This window comes from Nycticebus coucang, chromosome 11 (assembly GCF_027406575.1).
Source record: "Nycticebus coucang isolate mNycCou1 chromosome 11, mNycCou1.pri, whole genome shotgun sequence".
Lineage (NCBI taxonomy): Eukaryota > Metazoa > Chordata > Mammalia > Primates > Lorisidae > Nycticebus > Nycticebus coucang.
This window is the reverse complement of record NC_069790.1, coordinates 48,151,062-48,164,945: the sequence shown is the minus strand read 5'-3', so window position 1 is coordinate 48,164,945 and position 13,884 is coordinate 48,151,062. Positions and strand designations below refer to the sequence as shown.

At 33.6% G+C, this 13,884-nt stretch overlaps 1 protein-coding gene across 1 annotated transcript in view; it reads right to left on the bottom strand.

The window, feature by feature from the left end:
• Nucleotides 1–13,884, bottom strand: part of THSD7A (thrombospondin type 1 domain containing 7A) — a 466,447-nt gene that overhangs the window by 424,065 nt on the left and 28,498 nt on the right. The window lies entirely within an intron of this gene.

The window sequence follows — 13,884 nt, the reverse complement described above, 5'->3', positions numbered from 1 at the left end:
GGGAAGAAAAGGAATAACTCAAACAATTTTGTTTTACAACTTGGGCACAAGCCCAGTCATGGAAAAATATAGTACCAAGCAGACTCCTCAAGCTCCTGATCCTGGACTTAGTTTCTAGACAGCATTTCTGGACATATCCTGGGCAAAAGAAAACATGCTGCCCTGAAGGGAAGGACACAGTCCTGGCAGAGATTCACCACCAGCTGAATCAAGAGACCTTGATCTTTGATGAAACATCAGAGGTAGTTAGGCAATAGTCAACACTGGGTTTGAGACAGATTGAAGTACTTCAGGTATGACCTGGCTCTGGTGTCCAAGAGAGAGTGACCACGTCACTCTTCCCCCAACTCCAGCAGTCCAGCATAGAGAGTAAGGGAAGAGAATGAAAGGCATTGCCATTAACTGAGAGTCATAGGAATATTCTCTCTGTTTTTTTTTTTTTTTTTTTTTTCTGAGACAGAGTCTCACTCTGTTGCCCAGACCAAAGAGCTGTGGTATCAGCCTAACTCACAGCAACCTCAAATTCCTGGGTTGAAGCAATCCCCCTTACTCAGCCTCCAAGTAGCTGGCATTACAGGTACCCATGACACCCAGGTAATTTTGATATTTTAGTAGAAATGGGATCTCGCTCTTGCTCAGGATGGTCTTAAACTCCTGAGTTCAAGGGATCCTTCCTCCTCGGCTTCCCAGAGTTCTAGGATTACACCATGCCCAGCCTCTTATCATGTTTTAACACAAGTACACCAAGCAGTACCACCAGGAGTCTACAAGGATAATAGCATTAATGGACGTAGGGCACCCCTAGAGTTGACATACCTGCGTGACCAAAGACTTTGATCACAACACTCAATTCCCTTTGGATATATGGAAAGCCTTCTCAGAAAGGACGGGTTCAAACAAGCCCAGACTGCAAAGATTAAAATAAATTCTGTCTATTCAATGCCCAGAGATATCCACAAGCATCAAGAACATAACTTCACCAAACAAACTAAGTAAGGTACCAGTGACCAATTCTGGAGTGATGGAGATAGTGACCTTTTAGACAAAGAATACAAAGTACTTATCCTGAAGAAGCTCTGTAAACTTCCAGACAACACAGAGAACATATTTCAAAGCCTATCAGAGAAATGTTAAAAAGAGATAGAAGCAATAAAAAAATCAAGCAGAGATTTTAAAGCTGAAGAATTCAACTGACAAACAGAAATGGATGAGAGCCTCTGAAAAGCAGAGTTGACCAAAGAGAATAAAGAATAAATTAGTTTTAAGAGAGTTATTTGAAAATACACAGTCAGAAGAGAAAGAATGAAGCCTAACGACAACATCTACGAAACAGCCTCAAATGGGAAAATCTAAGAGTTGTTGACCTTAAAGAAAAGCTAACGAGTCACAGATTAGGGGAGAAAGTTTATTCAAAGAAACAATTACAGAGAACTTTGCAAGTCTAGAGATAGATATCAGTATTCAGGTACAATAAGGTCATAGAACAGCAAGTTAATTTAACCCAAACAAGACTATCTCAAGATAGTTAATGATCAAGTTCCAAAAGGTCATAGGTAAAGAAATGTTTCTAAGGAAAGCAAGAAAACAAAATTTTAAAAAGGTCAGTAAGAAAGGCTGGAAATATGAAAAAACAGAAAAACCCTCAGATACTGTTGTTAATACAGTCACTATGAAAGAGAGCATGGAGATTCCTCAAAAAACTAAAACTAGAACTACCACATGGCCCAGCAATACCACTGCTGGATAGATATCCAAGGGGAGGGGAATTCAGTACATTAAAAAGATATTTGCACTTGCAGTCAACCTAAGTGTCCATCAATGGCTGTATGGATAGTGAAGTTGAGATTATATATACATGATAGAATATTATACAGCCATAAAAAGAATGAAATCCTGCCATTTGCAACAATGGTTGGAAGTTGAGAACAGTATGATATGTGAAATGAGCCAAGCACTGAAGGACAAATTTCACATGCTATCCATATGTGAGAGCTAAATGCTAAAATCAATTGATCTCAACGGGACAATGAGATGATGGTAGAATGATGGTTACTAGCGGCTGGAAAGTTTGGCAGGAGAGGAGAATAAAGTAGAATAGTTAATGGGTATAAAATACATAGAATAAACCAATTTTGATAGCACAGCAAAGTGACTATAAGCAACAGTAAGAGCATACATAAAATAACTAAAAGACTACAACTGGAATATTCCTAACACAAGAAATGATAAATTCCTGAGGTGATGGATATCTCACCTCACTTGTTATTTGATTAATTCACATTGTATGCCTGCACCAGAACATCACACACATTCTATAAAAATATACAACTGTTATGTTCTTATAATTAAAAATAAAATAAAAATTTTAAATGTCACGTGGAAATGCTATGCTATACTTTTCAAGTAGGAAAAAATCAAATACAAAATTTATGTATGTCAATTTCAAACTATTTAAAAATTAACTGAATAAAACAAAATGTAAAGATTCATGCTTAATGTTACCAACATTGCCTTGAACTTCTAACACAAGTATTTCAAGTCTGACTACTTAGATACTCTTTTATTTTCAAATTTTTAAGGAAGGGCAAGTAAAGAAATTGACCCAAACAAAATGCACAAATATATTTTCAATTGGGTGATTAGAATATTTCATATAAAATGATATAAAATTTTGAAAACTGTAGCAAGAACAGAAGGGGTTTTAGATTCCATTTTCAAAAATTGATTTGAAAGAAAAAGAAGAGAATTGAAAGAAACAAAAATGTTTTTAAATGAATAGGGATTATCTTTAGATTTTCTTTAGTATTGTTTTCATTTACTTACTTACATGCTAACATATTTGACTTTCAATGAAATCAGTAAACATACAGAAATCTTTGAGGATGATACACTTGGCCTCTCACCACTCCTTTTGTCTTTAATATAGAAATAAAGAATCAACTATAAAGTTGTGTAAAACACAATTTTATTCAACACCTAAAAATTGAGAGTCACTACCCAGAGCTAATCCAGTAGCTCGACAGTGTTTCTTATTTCTTATTATGTCAAAGTGAATATCATCCTCTTGGCCTAGAATCATATCCATATCAAATTTCTGCTCAGGAATTAATCATCATTAGTGATGTCTTTCAGACTAGATATAAAGGAGAGTGAAAATCTCTTCTCTTCTACACATCCGCCTCCTCTCCTCCCTGCCTCTTTTGTATCAGGCAACATGATATAAGGATTTAATTCAGGTCAATCTCTTACTAATCCACAGCATGAAACAGAAAGCAGCATTGCCAGGGGTCTGTGCCAGTATTTAAGCTTGCTTAATTTTCCGGTAAGCTTTAATATCATCACCTAAGAACTAAGAATCAATAATGAGGGGGTTCATCTTCATAAAGTCACTTGAAATAAGCCTCTGCCATTGAGACATTTTTCTGCGGCCTTCCCCCTCCTCTGTCATAGAAAAGCACATGTGCCATCTTTGCCTTCTTCAAAATAGAAACAAATGTTTTATGTCAGAGGACTGTACACCAGAAGTTTACTTTTGCCAACTGAGCTATATTTAGGGCCAATAACACACAAATGAAATAGAAATAGGATTTCATTTTTCTAAGTTTCAAATATGATGAAATAAATTATATACTTCACAAATACTATCATTGGTTTTTGGAGCTATTTGTCCTCTAGAACAATTTCAAACATGCATAACATAATTAGAACGCTGTTATATCTCAAAATAAGTTTTAGTGGTGCGTTGTTTATAAATAGATTATATGTTAACAGAATGTTGCAGGGTTTTTTGTTAGCTTGTTTGCTTTTAACTGCAACAATGTCTAATAATAGTTTTTGTAAATCATTAGGGAACTATCTTTTCATTTTAAAGAACTACCATATGCCCTAGAAATTAATTACACTTTAAATTTTAAAAATATATTTGAACGTGCACAGACACATACATCAATGCATCACACAATGCTATTCTTATCTTTTCAGAGATAAAAGAAAAAATGTTAAAACCTGAAGAGTTACAGTAATATTCTAATAACCCTGAACACTACCCCCACTAGCATTAGCAAACCATTTGTAATTTGTCAGAAAATGATGCTATCCTATATGGAGGCAATAACAAAATTAAATCGATGTTTTAAAAATAACAGATGGCCTTCAATTATTTTTCTGGGATGACCTGATGAATACAAACTTTAATATCCAGCACAATTTGTGGGCTCCATTCATGATAATATATTTTATTATTCCATAGGTTTATGTTTTATAAGACATGATTGAAATAAAGGTATTTACTTACAATTCAAATATATATCTTATTATAGGATTACTTGAATATAATTAACAAAAAAATACACATATCTTGGGGTGTCCTCTGCTTCTCTTCCATTCTGCTTCATGACAGGGATAAAGACCAAAAAAAAAAAAAAATTTAGAAAATAATACACAGGAGTGCAAAGAACTGCTGGAGTAAAAGGCCCTGGAAAATACGATATGTGGGAAGAGAGAGAAGTAAAAATAAGGTAGAAGTATAATCCAAATGAGAAATCAGCAAACAACTTAAGCAAAAATTTGTCAACTTCAACATTTTATATGTGTAAGTTCAACCCAATAACTACTTTTTTAAAAGGGATCATTATAATGCTCATTTAAGTTTAATGCTTAAACTCTTTTCTAGAATTGTGCCAAAAGATGGATATTTGGTACTTATTTGAAATTAAATCAGTGGTAATGATTTTATTAAACAGTTATGATACCTATATAATGAGACAGATATTTAGCAAGCATTGATTAACATAAATGATTATCTAATAATGTATTTTAGGCTTTAAAACAAATGAGCTTCATATGTGCATTATAAAAATATATATTGGTATACAATATTGACACCAATCTTTCTACTGATAAATATTTCTGTATTCCTATTTTGGGTCAAACTAACTGGACAAAAATAATGTTCATTAAATTTTATTATCTAATAAGAAATATTTATCATTCTACTTTTCTGTAAAAAAAATTGTTATTTCTCCTCCATTTATTCCTCCATATGAATTTCAAGATAATTTTATAAAGTTGTCTACAGAAATCCATTTGTATTGAGATTGCAATTGTATCAAACTTTCATATTAACTGGGGAAAAATTTCATTTATATAATATTAAATTTTCCATCTAGAACATAGTATATTTTTCTATGTACTTTAGTACTTGCTTAAGGTTTTGAATGAAATGTAGTAATTTGTTTATTTAGGCCTTATTTTTACTTGTTAAATTACCTTTATATATATTTTTGTGTTTATCATTATTGTTATTTTTCTTTCCTAGCTAAAGGGAAAAGCAGGTTTTGTTTCTTTTTATATGTTGCATAGTTACTTTAAAATAAATAACAACTATTAATTTGTGTATATTTATCTTACATGCAGCCACTTAGTAAACTTTACCATTAATGTTAACATTTTGCTATACTATTAGGTTTTGTAGGTGTAAGTCAGAGCATCTGTAATAAGTTTAAAATATATACTAGTATAACACTGCAGAATTTCCATTCAAGGTAGTATTACAATGTGAATAACGACTTTAATAGATAGCAGATAATTTTTTTGATTTCTGATTTGACTTTTAAATCTGAAAAATCTCTAGGAGAAGTCAATTAATAGACATTATTTGGAGCAAATTATAGTTAGACTTCCCCAACAATTTGAGAATTTTCTTAACTATAAATTTTATGTCAGTCAAGTTTCAGCAACACCAAAAATAAATAAATGGGACTTGATCAAACTAAGACGCTTCTGCACAGCGAAGAGTACCACAGCAAAGGCAACCAGACACCCTCCAGAATGGGAAAAAAATTTTGCATGTTATGAATCTGACAAAGGGGTGATAACTAGAATCTACAGAGAACTCAAATTGATCGGTAAGAAAAGAACAACCCCATTTCTTTATGGGCAAGAGACTTGAACAGAAATTTCTCAGAAGACAACAGACAAATAGCCAAAAAGCACATGAAAAAATGCTTGTTGTCTCTAATCATCAGAGAAAGGCAAATCAAAACCACTCTGAGATATTATCTAACCCCAGTGAGATTAGCCCACATCATAAAGTCCCCAAACTGCAGATACTGGAGGAGATGTGAAGAGAAGGGAACACTTTTACACTGTTAGTGGGACTGCAAACTAATACAACCTTTATTGAAAGAAGTGCAGAGAATTCTTAAAGAACTAAGAGTAGATCTTTCATTTGGTCCTGCAATCCCATTACAAGTATCTACCCAGTAGAACAAAAATCATTTTATCACAGGACATTTGCACCAGAATATTTACTGCAGTTCAATTCACAATTGCCAAGTTGTAGAAGGAATCCAAATGGCCATCAACCCATGAATGGATTAACAAACTGTGGCATATGTATACCATTCATGGAGTACTATTCAGCCATAAGAAAAGATGGAGACTTTACATCTTTTGGATTTACCTGGATGGAGGTAAAACACATTCTTTCTAGGAAAGTTCCATTTCAAGAATTCCATCTCAAGAATTGAAAAAAATCCAATGAAATCAATAAATAATAAGAAAGGAATATATAAGCAACTATACTCCCACACAAAAGATAAAACACAAATATAGTCTAACAGGAGAAAGGGGAGAAGTGAAGGGAGAAAGGAGGGTGACTGGCGGGATCTCACCTAATGTGCACAATATGACGGTGTTCAGCCCACGCTCTGGGTGAAGGGTTCGACTACAACCTCAGCTTTACCTTAGAATCGAAAGCAGTGTAACCTAAACATTTGTATCCACATATTAATTTGAAATAAAAAAATTTATGCCAATCAAAACAACTCATTGATTAAATAAATATATATACACACACACACCCATATATATTTTTTTACTTTTTTACCTTTTTTTCTCTAGTAGAAATACAAAATTTTGCTTTTAAATCTAAATGATTTTTATCTCATAATACTGATGTTAATTATGTTAATTTACACATGTAAATCACATATTTTGTGGCACCTTAATTTCCATATTATTCATTTTGCTTTTTCTATTTTAATTTTCTAAGAGTAGATGCTTGTGCAATTTCAAATTCATTAAAATGCTAAATTACTTGATAAATAAAAATTGAACATCATTCTCAGCCAGGCATTAATCCTCTGAATCATCATAGAAAATAACTATTTTAATCTGATTTAAATTTTAACTTAATTAATACAGAGTTATCTAGTTATATTTAATTCATAGTGTTGCTTAAGAAACAAATTTTTTTTAAATAATTTAGTTGAGAAAATTTAATTCAGTTATCTAGACCTCCATCTTAAACCAAAAAGTCTGAAACACAGACATTATGAATAATATGAAGGCAGAAGGTCAAGGCCTGACAGAGGCATTGATCAGAACCATGCACAGTTAAGATAACAAATCTGTATAAGATTCACCCAACCATTTGTTTTATTAAGATGGACAGAAGAGAGCATGATTATTAGCATCATCATCTTACTGCTATTATAGATTTAACTTTCATTTATTTTTTACTTTTTAAAGAAATAAGTATAGCGGAGTGTGTACAAATCATGTGTTTTTGATGAATATTGATAAAGTAAGCACACCTGTGTCATCACCATTTAGGTGATTTGAATAATATTTTCATTTTAAAAACACATACAGGGAAGGACTAAGAAATATGAACATATAGGGCGGCGCCTGTGGCTCAGTCAGTAAGGCGCAGGCACCATATACCGAGGGTGGCGGGTTCAAACCCAGCCCCGGCCAAACTGCAACCAAAAAATAGCCGGGCGTTGTGGCGGGCGCCTGTAGTCCCAGCTACTCGGGAGGCTGAGGCAAGAGAATCGCTTAAGCCCAGGAGTTGGAGGTTGCTGTGAGCTGTGTGAGGCCATGGCACTCTACCAAGGGCCATAAAGTGAGACTCTGTCTCTACAAAAAAAAAAAATAATAATAAAAAATAAAAAGAAATATGAACATATTTTCACATCAGTAATCTGTAATTTTGGTAAATAACGGATACATCAAATGATCCTCTTTAAATTCTTTCACTCATTTTGGCAAATCAAGAATGCACATATGTTAAGAATGGCATGCATATTTTGGGTAAATAGTATTCTATGACGGTAAAGTATTAAACATTTTAACAAGCAATTACACAATTACAACACCCATCTCTCTTGCCTATTTCCCTATTTAGTGTGTGTGGGTATGTGTATAGTTTGATAGTCTAGTTGAACAGCTTTTATAATCAACATTACAAAAAGAATCATTTTATTTTAACTGTAAGAATGGTTAGAATAAGCATAATGATTTGAACAAATAAGGTCTCTAGTTTCCAGTGGGGAAAATTCAACAGCCCTGATATTCTTTCTATTTGTGTGACTTACTATGATACATTGATTTATACTGATTTTAGACTACATCATGCTCCAAATTATATTACTTCAGAACTGCATCCGGAAAATACTAGTGCTCCATTAATAAAGCTATTATATTCTGCATAACAATAAAAACTAATTATGTATTTAATTAGAAAATAAAGATTTTAAATTCTAAGAAGAGTCATCAATTTTTTTTAAGTATACCTGCAATAATAAATACACTCATACATTAGACCATGTTCTTGTTTGTCTTCCTGAAACATGCAATGTATTGTTTATTTTTAGGAAAAGAAATAAACATCACTTTGGGTTTCATCTCTCATACTGAAAGTTCTACATATATTGACACAATTGACTTTTCAATTAATTACCACACACAAAAGTAGGTCCAATTTATATATGATACAGGAAAGTTTTTTGTTCTGTGAGAAAATATAATAGAATTAGTGATTTTAAGAACTGGGTGTGTGACTATAGAGAAAATTCCATCCAGTTCATTTGCTACAATTACTGAAGTATGAGTATAGGCAGTCCCCAAGTTACAAACATCCAACTTATGACAACTGACTCTTACAAAACAGGGGCTATTACAGTAAGTCCCCTAGTTACAAACATCCTCTTGCACTTGCAAAGAGAGGTTATTATAGGTAATAGGTAAATATACCTGTTCCAATTTACATACAGATTCAACTTAAAAACAATCTTATAGGACCTACCTCCTCTGTAACCCAGGCACTGTCTGTACACAGTTAATTAGCAACAGAATTATAGATTCTGCTACTATAGTACAAACATTTAAGTAACCTAGAAGGAAGCTCTCCTGCCCACTTGCTGAGATACCAAAACCTTTACAGGAGGCTAATTGAACCACAGGAGTATAAGGTCCTGGCTCTGCTGTATGTGTAGATCACAGGGAGGAGGAAAAGACACCCAGGGGATGAGGGAGAGAAGCATGTGAGACCAGCCTAGAGGTAAGGACTTCAGGAATCAAGAGGAACCCTTTATCCTAGAGCAATTCAGAAAGCTATGTTGCTGTCAATAGACATTTGTGTTGTGGAAAATTAACACAGAGAACTATTATTCAGCCTTTTAAAAGAAGGAAATCCTGCATTGGGGACAACATGGCTGAACATAGAGGTCATTACACAAAATGAAACAAGCCAGCCGGATAAGCACATGATTCCACTTACAAAAGGTATCTAAAATAGGCAAAGTCATAGAAGCAGAGAATGGAACTTCTGTTGCCAGATGCCAGGGGAAGAGGGATATGGGGAATTTTTTTTAAATTAGTATAAAGTTTCTGTTATGCAAGACGAGTAGGCCAAGAGTTCTACTGTACAATCATTCACTTTAATAGTGAGGATAGATCTCTTAGGTTCTTACCATAAAAGAACACAAAAAAATTTCTAGAGGTGATGTATATGTTTAGTACCTTGATTGAGACTCATCTAATGTGTGCCATTTTTTGCATATTATCCTCCAATAAAACTAAAAACAATTAAAGTTATGTTGCTGGGTGTGATACCAGGTGTCTGTACCGCTCCATAACTTATTTTTCACACCTATTCTTTTTACAAGGAGCATAGGAATTCCTTCACATACATTACTTCACCTAAAGGTGACAGAAAATCTGTGAAGTGTACATGGGTGAACTGAGGCATGGAGAGCTTAAGAAACTTATCCAAAGTTCCAAATCCAGAAACTGACATAAAGAGGATTTGAACCCTGGTGCATCCGAGTTCAGAATTTCCATTACCCTCAAACTCGTATGAATTCTACAGTGGAGTCCATATTGAAAGAATTAAATTTTAAAATTGTCATATAAAAGAATAACACATATACCTTCAAATTTATAAAATATTTTCCTAAAGAATTGGGAAAAATAAATAAATTTTGTTTATATTTTGAAAAGGACTAGTTTCAAAGTTTTTCCTTTATACTAGAGGAAAAGTCGAACAACAATAAAAATAATGACAGAAATACAAAACGGTGGCCAAAAACACACAAAATTTGTAATTTATAATCATGTTTTCCTTATTTTTTCAAGAGCAATAATTTAGAAGTCTGTAGTAATATACACACAGTGTCTTGTTCTAATTAGGCAAAACTTACTGTAAAGTTGAAGTAATACATATTTAAAATACACATTCATACTCTCACGCTGTATGACACCTTTAAGTCATATCACATTAATAATTCCGGTGTTATTTTTACAAATTAAGATTTATCACATAAGTCAGTATTTCAATATGATTTTTAAAGCCATTTAGTATTGATAGCTTTCTGCCTGCTATGTGGGATGTAACAATCTCTAATGACAACACCACCTCTATGCTAGTCACAAAACTTTTTCATCTCCAAGCATGATAGTTCGTTCTCTCAAGGCTGAAACTTCCTGTTTTTAGAATATAAGATGCTTTTCAACTATATTATTTCCTTGCTTCATACCTAAGAGATGATTAAAAATTTGTTTCCTTTCCAAACCAGAGCTCACAAGGCTTGAATTCCTCCAACCTTGAGGTAGGCATGGCCAATGAATTGTAATCTGTGAATTTCATACAAATGCATAAATGAGGGCCTCACTGCCTTTTATTAAATTAAAATCTCTTGGAGTTGGAAAAAGGGATGGTCCCTTGGGACATATTCTCATATGCTTCTGACACAGAGAGAAGTTTAGAAACACCATTGTGTGTGTGCCAGAGGCCTTGAGACTGTGGCCCTGAGATTTTGAATGACTGCTCTGTAGGAGAACTAAAGAGGGACGTGATAAAAATGGTCTCTGGATCCTGTTGTGAAGTTACTTTACTTGGATTTAAAAATGAATAGAAGGCTGGGCACTACAGCTCTTGCCTATAATCCTAGCACTCTGGGAGCCTGAGGTGGATAGATTGCCTGAACTCAGGAGTTGGAGACCAGCCTGAGCAAGAGCGAGACCCTATCTCTAAATAATAGCCGGGCATTGTGGTGGGCACCTGTAGTCCCAGCTACTTGGGAGGCTGAGGCAAGAGAATCACTTGAGCCCAAGAGTTTGAGGTTGCTACAAGCTATGATGCCATGGTTCTACCGGGGGGTGACAAAGTTAGACTGTCTCAAAAAAAAAAAAGAAAATGAGATAAGTAGAATACAAATCAAGTAAGGATAGAGTGCAAGAGCCTCAGTTAAAGAGTGGGATGGGAAATGAGTTATTTATTTCTAGTTCTGCTCTTTCCAATCTGTGTATCTTTGGGCAAGTAGGTCAACCTAAGATTAAATTGAGGATATAGAAGAATCTAATTAGTACATTTTTGTGTATGTGTGTCAAATTATTTGGTTTATAATGCCTATCACTTATTCAATGCTCATTAAATACTTCCAGGAATATGCATTCATTCATGCATCCCTACATCAATTCATGTATTCAACTAAGAGTGGCATCCTAAAATGTGCCAGGCTCTGTGCTACCTTACCTAAAAACAATGATGATAAAATTTAGATATGACCTCTCTGCCTTTAGGGAGCTTAGTCTTGTAAAGAATACAGATACTAGTCAAATAATCAAACTTAAGTGAAATAAAATAACAACTGTGATAAATATAGAAAAAGAAATACTATGGAACTAAGAGAGTAGGCAATAAGAAAAATTGATGAGAGGTTTTCCTGAGGAATCTGAAGGAAGAATGAGAGGTAAGAGGGTGGAGACAGGCCCTTTTAGATGAAGAGAACAGAAGAATATTCATGGGCCTTGGGTTACTACAGGTGTCTCTCTTTTGGAGAGACCAGGCTAGCTGCGTGTTTCATCTTAATTGTCATTATACTTTACATTAGAAATTTTCATCAGTATTTTATAGTTGAGAAAAGTGAGATTTAAAAAAAAAAAACACTTAAGCAAAGTCACCTGAAACATAGCAAGTGACAGACTCAAAAGCAGAAATTCTGTCAGTTCTGTTTCAGTCCATCCTTTTGTTCTGCATTTGCACATAAATGTGTCTCAGACATAGATGATGCTAAAAGCCTCTCTATAATTAACAGGAGAGTCAGACGTCAGGGAGCAGCTAGACCTATAAGATTAGGAAAGAGGAGAATAGGAGAAAACAACAATGAAGTGGATTATGTCTCCTTCAAGATCAATATTTTGCTTTGGGCACAGACATACTCATGTATGAAACAGACAAACAGAAGCTATGAAGGCTCTTCCAGAACTTGTTCAGTAAATCTAATGTGTAGCCAGGGATGAAAACCAGTGCTTTATCACACATCACACAACATAGATTAAAAGATTTTAGTTGATTTAATCCATTTATGGACTGACATGATGTCAAATTCAGTTTTACAGACTATATTTGAGTAGTTAATCAGACATTTAAATTATCTTGTCCAGGGGGCAAGTAGAAGTACTGATGTTATTAAAATTATTTTGGTTTATATTTTCTATTTCAGAAATCTAAATAAATATTTAAAATTAAATTATTTATACAGTTTATCTCTTGCTTTGTTACATGTATTACTAAATATAATTTCCTTGTAATTATTATTCGTTTTTTTTCCAAATTGAAAGAAAATGAGGTTCATTTTAAAATTTGGGAATTCTTTCCAAGTGAGATTGTTATGCACAGTATTATATTAAAAGTGCCATTTTCTTTCCATGGATTCTTGAATTTAAATACTTGATAGTACATATTTAAAGAAAAATGGTAGATTATTTCCTGTTGTCCAGAATTACAGTCAGCTAGATTTGTGATGAGCTTCAAAATTATTAGCTTTTTATAAACAACAACATAAGAACAAATTTCTTGATATACATGAATGTTTAAAAAACAAAAACAAAAACCTAAGTTTCAAGAACCCAACCATAACTAAATTTTTGGTTGCTTAAAATGCTTTTGGACATTTACTAAAGGAACTACATAAAGTCCTATCTGTTATAATATTCATGGATTAAATTGACCAAAACATTGTTAATGTCTGATAAACTATATTTTTATAAAATCACGTGACTTTCAATTCCTAGCTGACAAGTAAGGTATAATATTCTTCTGTTTCTCAAGGGTAAATCACCTTTAATAAACCAGGGTAATATCACCTTTAATTCTTTAAGTATTGTGATTGAATTTGAAACACTTCCATTATTTGTTTAATGAGCTGCTTGATATAATTCAGCTCTCACATCTGTGGCCTCTCAATCCCCATCTGCAGGCTTAGCCCCCCTTGGTTCTAGAACCATTTGAGTAGGATGGTGGAAAAGTAATACTTAGAAGATCTAAACACATTGGTGACTTAATAAAGAGTCAGCATTGCCCACCCTGAGATGGGATCACTTGTTCTTTTCTTACTAATACATTTGAGTTCTCTGTGGATTGCAAGGGACTTGAAGAGAAACTTCTCTGAAGAAGACAGGCGCACGGCCTACAGACATATGAAAAAATGCTCATCATCTTTAATCATCAGAGAAATGCAAATCAAAACTACTTTGAGATATCACCTAACTCCAATAAGATTAGCCCATATCACAAAATCCCAAGACCAGAGATGT